Consider the following 18,358-nt stretch of genomic DNA (forward strand, 5'->3'; position numbering starts at 1 on the left):
ATAGGGATTAGGGGTGTGCGGGTTAAGGCATTTTCTGATGCGGATTGGGACCGCGAGTTAATATCTCAATCCCTTTTCTATTTTTAAGCCCGAAACTATCGAAAAAAAAAACATTTTTTAGTTTGTTTAGGACAATAACACATCCAAACCCATGCGACTTGCACGACTCCATAGATTGCCTCATCAGATCCACCATAGTTTGCAAATGAAATTTGGGATGGCAAGCTGCTAGCGGATTGCAAAAGTACCAGATCATGCTGTTTGGGGCACTGTCCCGGTTAACAATGAGGCGAACGAGATATTTGCAGATACGTCGTTTAGTAGGACAACTGTCAGTTTATTGGCTGAATTAAATTTGATTTTCTTAAATTTAAAAATCAGAAAAGAATAATTAAGGTTTAAAAATGATATGAGTGTACTCGTAAGGACACCCGCTATCAATTCATATGAAAAACTGACACTATTTTTTCCAAATTAAAGATCCCTATTTGTTGATTACGCTACACCGACCGACGAGCCCCATTTGCCCCGTCCATAGAGTGACACCGATAGTCCACTGAGGATGCACCAGCCGAGGGATCGTCAGCGATGGTGAAGGTGACCTACCTAGCTTATATCGATCGAGTGCAAGTCACAGAGAAGAAAAAGTCAACAGTATTATATCGTTCGAAGTGATAGATAGGCGTCCCATCTTCTTTTCCATTAAATAGTTAAAATTTAGAGTTTCCTATTGATTATCTCAGCTCTTAAATCTAATTAAAATATCTAGGTGAGAATAATTTGAAGAAAATTAAACTTAACTTAAATTGATTATAATTTTAATAAAAACTACATCTTAGCCTAAATTGAAATAATAGCTAAATACATAGTACGGAAGAACAATAGTACGGACAGGTGGCGGGTTGCTGTATATAATCAGCACATGCATAATTTAGGGTAAGAACTCACAAAATTTAGTAGTGCTTATGATCTAAACGAAGTATTTCGCTTATTTAGAATTGATAGAGCTTGAAACTCCTCATTGCGCTTTATACGAATGTTCGAGAGAGCTACCATTAGGTGAGTAATTATAACAGTAGGCATAGTCATCGCAGTACTTACACTCTCTTTCAACACTGCTATGAATGTTCCTGAACTTAACACGGGATCAGGAAGCAATATACAGGGATGCCAGCAAGGCGCCTGTGCAATGAACGGGATAACAGCAGAATGGTCCAATGTGACTCCTGTGACAACTGGTATCATTTCACGTGCGCAAATGTTACTGAAGCAGTCTCGGAGACAGACTGGAGTTGCCCGTCTTGTGGAACTAGTAACAGTACCAATCCTCTCCATCCGGACAATATCTGTTCTTCACAGCAACAATCGACACAGGAACCTGAACCATCTGAGGATATAATATCTGTGCGATCTAACAATACCCTAACAAGGTCGAGCACCTGTACCAGCAGAAGTCGATCAAGGCGTGCGATGAAGTTGCAGCTACGCAAACTGGAAGAGACTAAAGCCTTGGAGCAGAGGTTTCTGGACATGACATTCGACATACTCGACAAATACAGAAGCGATAGTGAGGAGGATGAAGTTGGGTCAATAGTCGACAAAGTATCGCAAATAGAGGAGTGGATAGAGGGTACTGACCGTATTGGCGATAGAGGTGAGGCCCATTTTCAGCCCACATTGACTAATGAACAGCAGCCGATAAGTTCGCAGCCTGTAGAGCACATCGCTTACGGTCAATGGCAACCACCAATCGGTTACAATCGAGAAAGAACGTATCAAGTTCCCTTCCACGTTCCACTGTCAAACCCTGGAGGACGTCCAATACAACAAATTGGGGTGCATCCCCCTCGCCCAGTTCCTCACAACTTGCAAAGGACACAACCTAGTATTGTAACCCGAAGGGTGAGTGGCGTCGACAACTTTGTTCCTGAGCAGGGTTCAACACCAAATCCTCCACGTTACCGACTTGAACCCACGGAAAATAACGGCGACGATACAATGTATCTTCTGAATAGAAGTCAATTGGCTGCACGTCACGCCGTTTCCAAGGATTTACCAGAGCTCAGCGGACGAGCGGAAGAGTGGCCATTGTTTCTGGCTATGTTCAACTCTTCAACGCAATATGCTTCGATTGCGGAAAAGTTTGAAAGGTGAGGCGCTGAATAGGGTGAGGTGCGAATTGCTGCACCCGTGCAATGTGGCGAGCGTGATATCAGTGCTCAAAATGTTATATGGGAAGCCTGAAGCGATCATCCAAGCGGTCATCCAGAAGGTGAGAGACTTGCCAGCTCCTAGGGACATGCGGAATCAACGGATGTACATACCTTCATCATCCCCTTCCTCACGGTAGCAAAACGTCAGAGTCGGAAACAATAACTTTTGGTCCATCCACTTTTTTAATCCCCGGCGGGAAACTCGAGAGCAATGTCAATGTCCATCAAGCTAAAACCAGTGCGTACTTCTCCGGTTTGTTCCTGTTGTTCTATACGGGCCGTCGAAAGAAGTACATACATACGCATTTATCGACGATGGTTCTGAGCTGACCCTTCTGGAACAAGGACTGGCAGATGAATTAGGAGTTTCTGGACAGATAGCACCTTTGTGTCTAAATTGGACTGGTGGCACGAAAAGAGTGGAGTGCAAGTCCCAGGAGGTCAGTCTGCAGATTTCTGGCACATCGAACAAATCGATGAAACATGCATTGTCGGATGCGCGTACCGTGAACAAGCTAGAGCTGCGACCACAAACGATGATTATTTCGGAATTGCAGAAACGGTTCCGGCACCTCGAAGGACTCCCCATCGAGTAGTATATTGACACTGCTCCACGGATACTAATCGGTGTCGACCACGCCAAGCTTGGCCTCGTAACGAAGAGTCGTGAAGGTAAAACAAAGGAGCCAGTTGCGGTCAAGACTTGCCTAGGATGGTTCGTTTACGGATATGTCGCACATAGTTCGTCCAGCACCGATGTCGTCAATAACCATATGCTAGATATTTGCTCATGTAACCATGAAAACGGAGAATATCTACATAAGGCCATGAAGGAATATTTTTCCCTTGACAGTATGGGCGTGGTCAAATCAGGAAAGGTGCTCATGTCCACAGAAGATGAACGGGCACTACAAATGCTGGACACACTAACGCATCGGAAGGGGGATAAATATGAATCAGGCCTTCTTTGGAAATACGACGGTGTACGCCTTCCGAACAATAAAGTAATGGCACTAAAGCGCTGGGAGTGCCTGGAACATCGGCTGCAGAACGATCCGCATCTGGCAGAAATTTGAACACGAAGATCGCGGATTATATCTACAAAGGATACATACGGAAGCTTACCGATGCCGAGCTCACGATCCAGCATCCCAGGGTCTGGTATCTTCCGGTGTTCCCCGTTGTTAACCCGAACAAACCAGCAAAGACGAGGTTGGTATGGGACGCCGCTGCGAAAGCTTACGATGTTTCGTTCAACTCCGTCCTTCTTAAGGGACCCGATTTCCTAGCATCTCTGCTACGCGTGCTAAAAAATTTAGAGAACACCGGATAGCAGGGAGATGAGGGAGATGTACCATCAAGTACTGATGCGAGAAGAGGACCAATATTGTCAACGATTTTTTTGGGGACGCGAGGAGAGCACAGGCGGACCTAATGTCTACATCATGCAGGTGATGACGTTCGGGGCCTGCTGCTCGCCAAGCACGGCCCAGTATGTAAAAAACAAGCATGCCAAACTGTACAAAAACGAGTTTCCGGCCGCAGTGCATGCAATAGTCAAGCAGCATTACGTCGACGATATGCTCATCAGCACCGAGACGGAAGAGGAAGCGATTTCGCTCGTACACGACATCAAGATGATTCACCAGGAAGGCGGCTTCGAAATGAGACATTGGCTGTCGAATTCCTCGACGGTACTGCTATCGCTAAATGAAAAACCAGTGACCAATAAAAAGTTAAACATCAGTGATGGCCTTCCCACGGGGAAGGTTCTTGGAATGTGGTGGGACACAGAGAAAGACTGCATTACCTTTAAGCTCTCCACGAAGTGCCAGGAAAATCTCATATCTGGTCAACGGCGACCAATCAAGAGAGAAGCTCTTCGAATGCTTATGCTGATGTACGACCCATGCGGATTTATCGCACATTTCCTGATGTACCTCAAGGTCTTGCTGCAGGATATATGGCTGGAATTGGCTGGAACGATAAAATCGAAAAAAATGAGTTCGAAAAGTGGCTGCTATGGGTGAAAGTCCTTCCCAATGTAGAAAAGGTTGAAATTCCAAGATGTTTTCGGATCCAGATCTCAGTTAACGCCGAGGTACAAATACACACATTCGTCGACGCAAGTGAGAATGGATTCGCAGCCGCGGTTTATCTGCGATTCCGACAAGGAGATAATATAGAATGTGCGCTTGTGGCCGCCAAGACGAGAGTGGCTCCACTTCGCTTCTTGTCCATTCCTCGAGCCGAACTTCAAGCAGCTGTCCTCGGAGTGCGACTAACGAATGCCGTCCAAACTGGTAACTGAATCAGCGATTCTTCCACACTGACGCCAGGGACGGGTGCTGCTGGCTGATCTCTGACCATAGAAGATATAGCCAATATGTTGCCGTTCAAGTCAGTGAAATTCTGGAGAGCACGGAAGTATATGAATGGAATTGGATATCGACCAAACAGAACGTAGCTGACTTGGGTACTAAATGGAAAGGTTTCCCGGATCTCAACCGGCAAAGTCCGTGGTTTCGGGGATCCTCGTTCCAAACTTCGCGGCGGTATGGAACAACTGATGAAGAACTTCGTCCTCATCTACTTACACACATTGTTGCACCAGAACCGTTGATCGCGCTGGAGAAATTCTCATGCTGGACGACGCTGTTACGCCGAACTGCAGTATTCGCTCGACAAGCTTTCAACTGGAGACGATTGGCGAAAAAGGAGCGACCACTTAGTAGACCACTCACCCACGAAGAACTGGTCAATGCCGAAAATTATCTGTATCGCATAGCCCAAGGCGACGTGTTCGCGGACGAGGTGGCAATCCTGAAGATGAATGCCTTCTCCGCAGAGAAGAAGCGAATACCGAAGAGCAGCTCAATCTACCGTGTCTGTCCTACACTGGACAATCAGAACTTGCTTCGAGTTCAAGGTCGGACAGGAGGATGCAAGTACATCGATGTAGATGCTTCCAACCCAGTAATCCTTCCCCACGAACACACCATAACAAAACTCGTTGTGGCTCACTTTCATCGGCAGTTCCATCACCAAAATCACGAAACCGTGGTAAATGAACTACGTCAGCACTTCTACATCCCACGATTGAAAGTTGAGAGTGCGTAGGGAATGTCAGCAGTGCAATAACGACAGCGCAACACCCTGTCCTCCAGTGATGGCTGACTTACCAGAAGCGCGGCTGGCTGCCTATACTCGTCCATTTACTCACATTTACTTTACGTGCCTTGAAAAACAACTACGAAACTTCTCAAATCCTTGCCAACAGTTTCTGGAAACAGTGGTTCCGAGATTACCTTCCAACCATCACGAGAAGATCCAAATGGTTCGTGGCAACGAAGCCCATCGAAGTAAACGACATTGTAATCGTGGCCGATCTAAAGTTCCCACGAAACTATTGGCCAAAGGGAAGAGTCATAGTAACGAAGGTTGCCTCGGATGGACAGGTACGATCTTCAACGGTGCAAACTGTTAGCGGCGGAATTTACGAGAGACCAACAGTGAAACTCGCAGTGCTGGATGTAGGCGTTCCTAGTAATGCGTCGCTGAAGAATCCACAACGAATTACGGGGGGGAGTGTTGATTACGCTACACCAACCGACGAGCCCCATTTGCCCCGTCCATAGAGTGACACCGATAGTCCACTGAGGGTGCACCAGTCGAGGGATCGTCAGCGATGGTGAAGGTGACCTACCTAGCTTATATCGATCGAGTGCAAGTCACAGAGAAGAAAAAGTGAACAGTATTATATCGTTCGAAGTGATAGATAGGCGTCCCATCTTCTTTTCCATTAAATAGTTAAAATTTAGAGTTTCCTATTGATTATCCCAGCTCTTAAATCTAATTAAAATATCTAGGTGAGAATAATTTGAAGAAAATTAAACTTAACTTAAATTGATTATAATTTTAATTAAAACTACATCTTAACCTAAATTGAAATAATAGCTAAATAAATAGTACGGAAGAACAATAGTACGGACAGGTGGCGGGTTGCTGTATATAATCAGCACATGCATAATTTAGGGTAAGAACTCACAAAATTTAGTAGTGCTTATGATCTAAACGAAGTATTTCGCTTATTTAGAATTGATAGAGCTTGAAACTCCTCATTGCGCTTTATACGAATGTTTGAGAGAGCTACCATTAGGTGAGTAATTATAACAGTAGGCATAGTCATCTCACCTAAGCATATCTACTACTAGATTCCATGAACTATAACAGCTGCAACGTATGAACATATGTAAAGGCTATACGGAGCGTTGCACGACAATAAGAAATACTAAGAGTAAGCAATATACGTTTATAATCTAAAAACTACAACTTACATCTACTTACTTATTTCCTAGGAATTTTATAATTTAAATAAATTAAGGATTGATAAAATTGGATTATTTCTTGTCGCTGCAGCGTGCGTAACACTATTACAAAAAAAAAACTTGAGCAATTCAAAAAAATGACAACACGCAAAAGATCTCAAACAAAAAAAACAATCATTATTACAAAAAAAATTTAATCACTATTACAAAAAACACTTACAAAAAAACACTATTACAAAAAAAGAATCACTATGAAAAAATTACAATAATAAAAAAAGAAAAACATATGGGGAAAAAGAAGGAATTGGGGGAAACTTACAAACAACTAACACCCTTGTTCTTGCTTGAGATATATATCCGACAAGAGTAGATTAGGAAGATCGCCAATCGAGTCGGATTTCCTTTTTAAAATAAACTACAACCAAAAGTGACAATACAAGTCGATCAATGCACGCAGTCTCGCATATGACAACAAATTTACGGTAAATAATTGGACACAAATTAAACTTGAAATAGTTAAATAAATATAGAATATAGCAGTTTAAAATGGTGATTACACAAAAAAAATTAAATTAGTTTTTTTATATACAATAATAATATCCAACTATTAACTTATCAAAACCGTAGAGAAATTATGTAAATAAAGTATACTGTCATCGGGGGTTACTTTACGCCACGGGGGCTACTTTATGCCAAAATTAAAGAAGGATACTTGAGCTTCTAGTTCAAATTTAACGATATATGTTGACAAAAGCAAAACATAGTAGGGGAATTGTGGGGAAAACCGACACTGTGGGTAAAACCGACTCCTTACAACTTTTCCTGAAAATCAAATTTTTATTCATTTCATAATGATACATTATTATTAGTACGTTTATTTAGAGAATTTGAAGAAAAATTGGATTTACGTTAGTGCGCCGAATGTCATAAAAATAAACAAAACATACGACAGCAGCGTTCATACTCGTCTGGATGTAAAATTTCGTTGGTAGATTTTAAGGTTTTAACCGAAAAAAAGCGTTTCAAATCACCCCATTTTTCAGTACCTATTATTATCGGCCTTTCCTATGATCAACTAGGTGCATTGAAGACGAGTTTGAGAAATTCAATATTTTTAACTGCTTTCATAAAATAATGTGCGCTGTTGGGGTAAAACCGACACCCTATGGTTAGGGTAAAACCAACACGCTATTAAGATGGTTGTGTATACTTGCGATTCATTTCAAAATACTGGGGATCTTTGTGACACTTCAATTAACCTATTAGAACACTATAGTATTAGCAGAAATACACAGAAATACTTTTATTGTGTTTATTTCTTGTAAGTCTCTTTAAAAATCAAAAATTGGAATTTTTGCTTATCTGATTCTATCGAAGCTTTTGCTATTTCTGCAAAAAGCTCATCAAACCGAATTTCTAGTGTTCTCTTGGTTTGTCATAGACGAACTTTATCACAATGAGACAATGATATTATGTATACCCCAATAGATCGTTGATGATCAGAGTCCGAAAAAACAAATCTGAAAAGGATAGTATGACTAAGAAGTGTGTGTGTCACTTATAAGTGAATAAATCCAATTAGCAGAACGTAGAACGCTTGCAAATCTACTCTTATGAAATAAAATGACACTGAAGGTTGCAATGATGTGCGCAAGGATTATTTGGAAATACTCACACTTTATTAATCACGCATATATCTCATTTTTAATAAAGATAAAGATTTTAATAAAGTGGAGAGAAAATAAATTAAAGGGGGTGTCGATATTACCCCTATAGGGTGTCGGTTTTACCCGCAGTGCCTACAAAAAGTCACTTTGTTTTCCAAGTTTTACAACCAATAATTTTTAATGAAATTAATTTTTTGAAGCGCTGAAAAAATTAAGTCTTGTTAAGAATTTTCTGACGAAGAATTGTGCATAAAAATTACAATTTTATTGGTTTTGTGGCAGCTTAGAAAAAATGTTAAGCTTAAGGTGTCGGTTTTAACCATAATTCCCCTATTATTCGCTGGTTCAACACAAACATAAAAAATGGATATAGGTTTAAGAAAATGCTTGCACGTTATCGTAGTAGACGATGAAACTGAAATATAAAATACACTCAAACTTAAATTCTCTTAGGAAAGTGCGATATACTAGTCAAAGTATTAGATAACAGGATATAGATTACGTGAAATTAACCTGGCAATGTAATGCAATTATTTGTGTTTGTACTTTTTATCTGTAGGGGAGACTGAGGAGACTTGATCCCCGGGGATTGATCCCATCATTGTAACTCAAGGGCTGATCAGAATACATTAATCGAATATACTAGAAAGTTGCGTAGTTTTATCTAAACATAAGTTTCTTTAACATAAAAAAATAAATTGGACATGTGTTACCGAATTTTTACCGATTTAACGAAAAAAAATCTCAGAACTGAAGAAGATTTATTTTCCAAATTTTCAAACTTGTATACAATTGATAAAGTCACCCGCTGCATACTATACTTTTGCATATAGAAATACAGGAGAATGTCAATTATATGAATACGCTATGATTGAGCTGATTTTTTTGTTCAACTATATTTGTGCTAAAGTTGAAATAGATGCTATGGGTTCACTTGATCCCTTCAAATTCGTGGAGATTTGATCCCCTTCGCCATGCTTCATACACACTACTGAAAATAACCAAATTCACACCAGAACAATTGAAGTCATTGTTGCCATAAAATAACAAAAAAAACTGTCAAAAATGAACGCTTCATCATACAAAAACTTAACCGTAAATGTTTACTACAGCATACGTAGCAACCATGCATCTCACATTTGACGTTCCTCAACCATAATAACGACAGCTTTCAAATATTTGCACAGAGATTTGGGGGATTCGTAATAAAAATCAAGTGAGAGATGGGTAATATGTAGTAACAAAAATAGTAATATCAAATCACAACAATTTAATCAATACCACAATACATTTATAACATTGAAATGGGGTTAGGTACCTATTTTTGCGCTATTAGGGAGGGTACCACATTATTTCATTATTAATTTTATTATTTCAGCTTCTTTGCTTTGTTATTAGGAGCCATTTTTTTATTTCGATTATGGAGGTTTTAGTCTTAAGGTCATTCGCCTCTTATTAAGAGCCAATATAATAACAAAATTGTCTGCGCTCAAACAGAAAATCTTCTGTTTGAGCGCAGCAAAAACTCTAATCGAGTATTCCAATTATCGCAACACCATTTGAGCCAATGCATTGAGCAAAGATGGCAGACGCTGTTCTAACCAAAGGCTTCAGATTGGTAGGATGATAATAGAAACAGGGTGAAAATAGGCTTATTACCCTACATGCTCTTTTAAACACGTTTTCAAAAAATAATCAAGTGTCCCCAAATTATGGATCGAGTCTCCACTAATCAAAGAATTTTCCATTTTCTGTTGTTTTCCAAAAATGCTCATAGCTCATGTCCAGTATAATATTTCCATGTAATTTTTTTATTAAAAACAGTCAACCCTAGAAACAATATAAAACTACAAAAAATACATAGTTTTTTTTATCATTCCACGGAGTAGGATTGAAAAATAAAAAAGCGGATCAAGTCTCCTCAGTCTCCCCTATATTTGTTTGTTTGGCAATAGACCTTTCTCGTCAAAAAAATTTATATGCTGGATCGTTTTATTTTTTATCCCCGATTCGCTATTGCATATTTTCGCGATGATTTGGTACCTCTAACTATTGAAAAAATCAAAAATAGTGCGAAGTGCTCATTTAACCCCATATTCTGATTACCTAACTTGCCTTGTTTCCCCATAATTTTACACCATTTGGATGAATTTCCAGTGGGGAATATTCAAGTAAGGATGCCTGATCTGCATATATATATATATATATATATATATATATATATATATATATATATATATATATATATATATATATATATATATATATATATATATATATATATATATATATATATATATATATATATATATATATATATATATATATATATATATATATATATATATATATATATATATATATATATATATATATATATATATATATATATATATATATATATATATATATATATATTAGTGAATCTGCACATTTTACAGTTTCGCTGCAGATTTTTTGTATATAACGTTTATTTCACAGAACAAAGCCTATACCAGCTAATTTTAAACAGTCTATAACGTTTTTGATCGTTTGAAACATCAAAACACTACATTTCTGCGTCAAATTTATTGAAGACTTTTGTGTCAATCTACAGATTTTTATATTTCCACTGCTGGCTATTGTACAAAGGGAACTGGCATCACTGATGCTAAAATAATTCATTCGTTTCCCTGTCAAAAACATTTTTCCCGTCTTCCAGTAAAGTTCAGCCGGAAATGAACTGGAATTCTGGCTGGAACCAGTTAGTATTCCAGCTCCAGTGACACAACCGATTCTAACTAGAATCGGTTATGTCACTGGAGCTGTAATTCGAACTGGAACCAGCTAGAATTCCAGTTCATTTCCGGCTGAGCTTTACTGGGTTTCGATGCACACAGAAAAAAATATTGGCAAAAGTAAGAGTTCCGTTCTTAGCAAAAAACAACCAACACCTGCTGTTAAGTTGAAAGTAAAACTTTTATGCCAAACAAGAATAATAATCAAAAAAAAAGTTGTACTTTTAAGCTTTTGAAGAAAACTAATCAAAATAAGATTTATTTTTAAACTAAAAGTATGTATAGATTGTTTTTTTCCTACGAGCGATAAACTTATTTTGACCAACATTTTTTTTTCTGTGTGAGATCTTTGAAAGAAAACCAAAACATCTTTTGGTTGTCAGATATCAAGTTTCTTTGTTGCCAGTAGCCCAATGGAACGGTAGAAATTTTGGATTCTTGAGTTATGGTGAGCAGATTCAGTTCCAAGAACGGATAAGAGATGAAATTCGAGGTAGGACACAATTGGATCTGATCAAAGCCAGTAATTGTTTTTTCCTTTATTTTTAAAGGATTATGCTGATTTGTTTCCTTTTTTCTCTTTTAGCATCATTATATACAATGAGCTGCACGGATGATGCATTACATATTCCTGGTGGATATATACGATTTATCGCAATAATAACTTCGAGAATATCTCTACCAACTGTATAGTGCAATCACAGTACTCTAAAATAATATGTATTCAGTATATAGTTGATATACCTACAACACGAAGGACTAATGTTCCCTCTGGACCTGAACGATCTACTGTTGCTTCACGAAATGTCGCATCTCTTGATGGACGAACAAAAACCATAATTGGTCACCAGGAACCTTAAAACTTTCAGCGGGTTTTCAACGAAAACCCGTTTTCATCCAGTGAATAAATTAGTCGTTAGTAAAACTTATTTATCAAGAAATGCATGAATGGTGTGTATATGCTAATCGAAAGTTTTACCTATTTCATAGACAAATATATAATACTTATATTTTATTTTCATGGTTTTCTTTAGGTCCACATATACTAGAAAATGGAGCAATCGCTTCAAATGCTCGATTCACTCTTAAAAGTATTTCACATTTTTACACAAGAAACACGGTTTGCACGGTCCGTCAGTCGTCTGTTACTGTAACGTAAAACTTTGTTGTTTGTAGTTTATGTAGGGACGTTAATGCACATCAATGGCAAGAAACATTTTGACGTACGAAACGTGTGAATGTGCGCAGTATTGGATGTAGGATTACTGTGCCCTAATTCATCTTAGCTCCTGTATTAATTCCACCCATATGAATGAATTAGTTAAAGCAGTGTCTGCTATCTCTATTCAACGCATTAGATCAAATGGTAGGATGAATAAGGATGCGTTGTACTCGACTATTTGTTCCTCTCAAGCGCGAGTATTTTATATTTTTCAAACCAGATTTTTTATGTTACTGCTTCTTAAAAACCAAGCAAGGGCGCTGATACCTATTTTAACGCAATCCAATCACTGTTAGCCGAGTTCCAATAAAGTTAGTGTGGCATCCTGACTAATGAGATGAATAAGGGCTCGTCTACCCTATTCAGTGACACAATGATGGCGTTTTTCCGTTGTCGGAAGCTGATGTTTCTCATGAATCGTGCTTTTTTGCATTAAGGTCCTGTTGTGTCCCTTTGCGAAACTAGTGTCCCAGTAGGATCCTACCGTTAGAGATTTCGTGGCGGTCCTCTTGGTATCCTAACGGATGATTTGGCTTTCCCTTCGCCTTAAATTTCGCAGCAACGACCGATTACTCAATATTGTTCGCTGTTGGTTTCAACGGATACGCATCACACGAATAAAGCCTTCGAGACAAGTACTTCACACTAAAATAGCTTTATTCAACACAAGACGATTTATTGACTATCTAAATTAACTTTACTACACTTAATACGTAATTACAAATAACACAGAATATTTTTGATAGTAGCCGATCTAATCGCAATGAAGGCAGTAAAACGAATGTTCCAACGTACAAGTTTTAAATCTAGCTACTACTGTATTAGAAGAAAAGCACGCAGTTCCAGTTTCCTCAAACAGAGGTCGACTGTATCACACGATAGTCTACTCGGTCTACTCGCATCTCCCTTCGTTAAGTTTCGGCTAACCTCGACTAGGTTAGTTTCTCCTGCTTTGACATTTTGACGTAAACATAGCCGGCCACCTAAATGTGTTTTTGCTTCAAATTCAACATTTATACTAAAAGACAAGGTGTAACAAATAGTCCTTAACTACAAATTTCTGTAACTACAGCTTCGGTGTTGTGCTCATTTTGTTTTATGTCTGCCTCACTGCAAAACGGTAAAGGGTATAATTTCCGGACCGGTCGGGTGTAAATTCCACTTTTAGTGCGGACGGTTGCTACTCGCACGATATTGTCTTGTCCAGGTGTTATCGCTTCAATCCTAGCAAGCGGCCAGGCGATCGATGGTTTGCTTTCGTCGTGCACTAGCACAATTTGACCAACACGTACATGCATTGTAGCCGGCGATTTTTTCCTTTGCACGTTGAGTTCTGTTAGATATTCGTTTCTCCATCTAATCCAGTGCTTCTGTATTAATTGTTGCAGCTGCTGGTAGTGCTTCAAGCGGTTAGATGGAACCTTGGTATAGTCTGGATCGGGAAGAGACGTTAGCGAAGATCCTGTGAGAAAATGTGATGGTGTCAACACGTCCAGTTCTGTCGGATCATCCGATAGCGGCGTCAGCGGGCGAGCGTTCATGTTCGCTTCAATCTGAGTGAGCACGGTTAAAAAATCTTCGTAGGAAAGGCTTGTGTTTCCGATCGTCTTGACCATAGACGTTTTAGCAGTTTTCACGGCTGCCTCCCACAAGCCGCCAAAATTGGGTGCTCGCGGGGGAATAAACTTCCAAGTTATTCCCTTAGCAGTGCATTCATTGACGATTGCCTCTTGGTGATTGTTTAGCATGTAGTACAACTCATTCAATACATTTTTTGCCCCCTTGAAATTTGTTCCATTATCTGAATGAATTTCAGCGGGAACACCACGACGAGCGACGAATCGGTGCAAGGCAGCTATGAAGGCATTAGTTGAAAGGTCGCAAACCAATTCGAGATGGGTAGCCTTCGTGGTAAAGCAAACGAAAACCGCAATGTAAGCCTTTTGAGCGGCAGCGCGACGATGTACGGGTTTGAGATATACTGGACCGCAAAAATCGACACCGGTTATAGCAAACGGTCGGCTGGGGGCAGTTCGAGACTTAGGCAGTTGGCCTTCTGGTTGAGTGATAGGGACAGGGTTTAAACGGAAGCAATTTGGACATTTACGACAAACGAAATTGGCTAGAGTTTTTCCACGTAGAGGCCAAAATTCTTGCCGTATCGAAGCTAGTGTCATGCGTGGGCCAGAGTGAAGCGAGAGGTTGTGATAATAAGTTGCAATTAAACGGGAAAGCTGATGCTTATTTGGCAGAATGATGGGATGCTTGGTTTTATAGCTTTCATCAGACAATTCGAGTCGACCACCGCAACGTATTATGCCTTTTCTGTCCAGAAATGGTCGCGAAAACTTCAGAGCTGAGCCTACTGGAAGCGGCAATTTCTTTCTTAATGCTGTCAACTCCGACTGGAAGACTTCTTGCTGCACACCTTTCGCTAGTGCCTCCTTGGCTTCCTCTAACTCCGTCACCGTAAGAAATGATTCACGTTTGTTTTTCGATTTGCAATTGTTAATAAATCGTAAAATGTATGCAGTTACTCGGACCAGCCGCCAAAATGAAGAAAATCGTTCATATAATGATTCTGGGAGAGGGGTTATTTGGGTTGCCATAATGGTTTTTCTTCTTTCTAGAATTTTCTCTGGGGGAGCTTCGAAAATAGGTTGTATCGGCCAGTCATCTACTGTCTTACCCAGCCAGTGAGGTCCATTGCGCCACACATGCGATTTTAAGAATTCTAGCGGCAACATTCCACGAGAAACATAGTCGGCGGGATTGTCAGCACCCCTCACGTGATTCCAGCTATGGCCATGGGTTAACAGTTGTATTTGAGCCGTGCGATTTCCGACGAATGTTTGCCAACAGTTTGGGGATGCCTTAATCCAATGCAGCACAACTGTCGAGTCCGACCAACACCAACAGGGCACTCCCTCCATTCGTAGCGCTGCTGATACCCTAGCGTAGAGTTTTGCACCGAGAAGTGCGGCACATAACTCCAGACGCGGCAAAGTGAGTCGTTTTAATGGTGCCACTCGTGACTTCGATGCAATAAGTTCTGTCTTAACAATACCGTTATTGCCAACCGATCGAGCGTAAATACAAGCGCCATAGCCAACCTCCGAGGCATCAGTAAATAAATGAAACTGTATTTCCGTTGAATTACCCGCAAATATGCGCCGAGGAACCTTGAACTGTTCTAGTAGTGGTAACTGTTGGTAAAGCTGCTCCCATTTTGTTTGAATATCCTTTGGTACCAGATCATCCCAATTGCATGAAGCCAACCAAAGACTCTGCATTTGAATTTTTGCATATACCACAACTGGAGAGACTAGCCCGAGAGGGTCATACAGTTGTGCAATTGCCGAGAAAATTTTCCGTTTAGTCCATGGGTCATCATTTACGGTTGCTCGTACTTCAATGCAGAACTGATCTGATGCAGTTTCCCATGAAACCCCCAACGTTTTTACTTTTTGTTCAGGATCGAAATATAGAGTAGATTGACCGTCGATTGCTTCCGAGGGTGAGTCCGATATTGCGGTCCACTCGTTTGAGCTCCACTTTCGTAATTGGAAACCACCTCCCGCCATCAATGTTTGTACCTCGCATCGTAACTTCTTTGCATTTTCAATAGAATCTGCTCCACATAGGAAGTCATCCATGTAGAAGTCCTCCATCACGACTGATGCAGCAAGTTTGTAGTTGTTTCCGTCATCCTTTGCGACTTGTTGAAGCACTCGAGTGGCAAGATATGAAGAAGGTGACAAGCCATAGGTAACCGTTTGGAGCTCGTAAATTTGGATAGGGTCAGACGTCTTGAAACGCCATAAGATTCGTTGAAGAGGTGTATCATCCGGGTGTACTCGTACCTGCCTGTACATTTTTTCTACGTCAGCTACCAGTGCAACGGCGTGCTTACGGAAACGTATCATAATGTCCAGAAGTTCGTCTTGGATAACGGGTCCTGTCAACAGTGCATCGTTGAGCGAATGATTCGTGCTCGTCTTCGCTGACCCGTCGAAAACGACCCGTAGTTTGGTTGTGGAACTAGATTCCTTCAAAACAGGATGATGCGGTAGGTAGCATGTTAATTGTTTTTCATTCTGTGCATCTTCTATCTTGCAGACAAGGCGCATGTGTCCCATATTGATGTACTCCTGAAGAAAATCATCGTATTGTTTTCTTAGCTCTGGGTCTCTGTTCAAGCGTCTCTCCAACTGCTGAAAGCGGTGCAGTGCCGTATACATTGATGCGCCAACCATTTTATGAAACCCCATTCGCTTGGGGTATTGTACGATGTAGCGTCCTGTCATATCCCGCGACACCGTATTTTGGAAATGTGATTCGCAATCTTCTTCTTGCTGTGAACGCGGTGGCTTGTCGGTTAGCTCCTCGATGGCCCAAAACCTTTCGATAGCTGCATCAAGGTGTTCAACTGTCGCCAAATGACAGCTGATTTTTGCACCGGTACCTTTGAAATCTGTTTCCCCAGCAGCAACCCAACCGAATACAGTATTAACAAACATCGGTAGAGTATTTTGAAACTTGCGGATTTGAACCCGGCCACCGTTCAGAAGGTGGTATTCGTAGAAATATTGCGAGCCTAACACGATATCAACTGGACCAGATTGATAGAATTGCGGATCGGCTAGTTCCATGTCCGATGGTGGTGTCCAGTATGACAATGGGAGCGACGAAGATGGTTGGTCATCTGTAACATGGCCCAAGACTAAAAACTCCATTGGCAGTGAGAAGTTCCGAATTCTAGATGAAACCGTAGTTACCACTTTATAAGATGTTTGTTTTCGTGATCGTCCTATACCACTTATTTCTACTTTCTTGTCAGTACGTTGTAGTTTCAGGAGCTGACAGAGGTCTTCTGACATAATATTAGCCTGTGAACCAGAATCCAATAATGCCCTTGCTAGGTGAGTTTTACCCCATCGATCCTTTACCTCAATTACTGCCGTCATCAAAAAAACATACGATCCGGACGAACCTAGTACAACATTGGAAGAGATAGATGCAATCGAACTAGAAATTGAGAGACCAGAGTTCGATTCATCGCCTGGACCGGTTGGACAAGAAGCAGCATTGTCATGATTTGCACTAGGGGTGGGAGTGGTTCCCGAGCCTGGAAAACCTGGGTGAAGAAGCGTATGATGTTTTTTCGAACAAGTTCTGCACCGAAATCTGGATGGACAGTCTCGTGCCAGATGATTTCGGCCCAAACAATTGCTACAAAGTCGCTTAGTATTTGTGAATTGTAGTCGATCGTCCACAGGTAGATCATGAAAAATTGGACATTGAGTGAGAGAATGTTGTTCTTGGCACGATGCGCAGCTTGGTCCTTTGCTTTCCATAACCGAGTTGATCGAGACCTTCGTTGATCGGAAATTATAACCACTTGTCGAAGGAAAACTGTGGGAGCTCGATGTACACTGATCAACAGAAACCGCATCCAACACTCGAGTTTGATTCTTAAGGAACTCGATCAACAACATGAAATTCGGGTCCTCATATGCCGATGCATGTTTCTCCCACTGTTTCTGCGTCACATCATCCAGTTTTGAAACCAATAAGTGTGTCAGCATCGCACCCCATCCATTTGTTTTCTCTCCCAGCTGGTCCAAAATCTTCGTGTTGCGTTCGAAACAATCGATGACATCGTGAATCCCAGACGCAGATTCTCTTTTTACCTTTGGGTACTCAAATAACGCATTTAAGTGACGCTTTTTCAGAAGATAGCTGTTTGAGAACCGCGCAACTAACCCATCCCAAGCTACTCGATAGTTAGCATCGCTCATTGGATATGAATCGACAAGTTTCAACGCTTCGCCTCTCAAAGATGACCGCAAGTAGTGAAATTTTTGTATGTTGCTTAGCTCTGGTGAAGAATCAATCAAGGCTCGAAATGTATCGTGGAAAGGAAGCCATTTTTCGAAATTCCCGTCGAATTCGGGCAGGTTTATTTGAGGCAACCGAACATACGCATGAACACTGCTCGAATCTGAACTAGGCAATGAAGAAGAAGAAGCGGCTGTATTCTCCGATAATTGCCGCGGAATCTTGCTTACCAACCCTGCCCTTACCACGAAGTATTGCTCCTCGAAATCTGCTCTGATCTGGCGATGTGCTTCGACGTTTCCTTCGTGGT

The 18,358-nt window shown here is 40.7% G+C and overlaps 1 protein-coding gene and 1 long non-coding RNA gene across 6 annotated transcripts in view; both read left to right on the forward strand.

Moving 5' to 3' along the window:
- The window catches only part of LOC131684009 (regucalcin-like), a 571,198-nt gene that overhangs the window by 473,560 nt on the left and 79,280 nt on the right, over positions 1 to 18,358 (forward strand). The window lies entirely within an intron of this gene.
- LOC131684315 (uncharacterized) lies at positions 11,338 to 12,000 on the forward strand. Its single transcript, XR_009304643.1, has 2 exons — positions 11,338 to 11,508; positions 11,572 to 12,000. It is a non-coding gene; the product is annotated as an uncharacterized LOC131684315 (long non-coding RNA).

The sequence above is a fragment of the Topomyia yanbarensis genome, chromosome 1 (assembly GCF_030247195.1).
Source record: "Topomyia yanbarensis strain Yona2022 chromosome 1, ASM3024719v1, whole genome shotgun sequence".
Taxonomy (NCBI): Eukaryota; Metazoa; Arthropoda; class Insecta; order Diptera; family Culicidae; genus Topomyia; species Topomyia yanbarensis.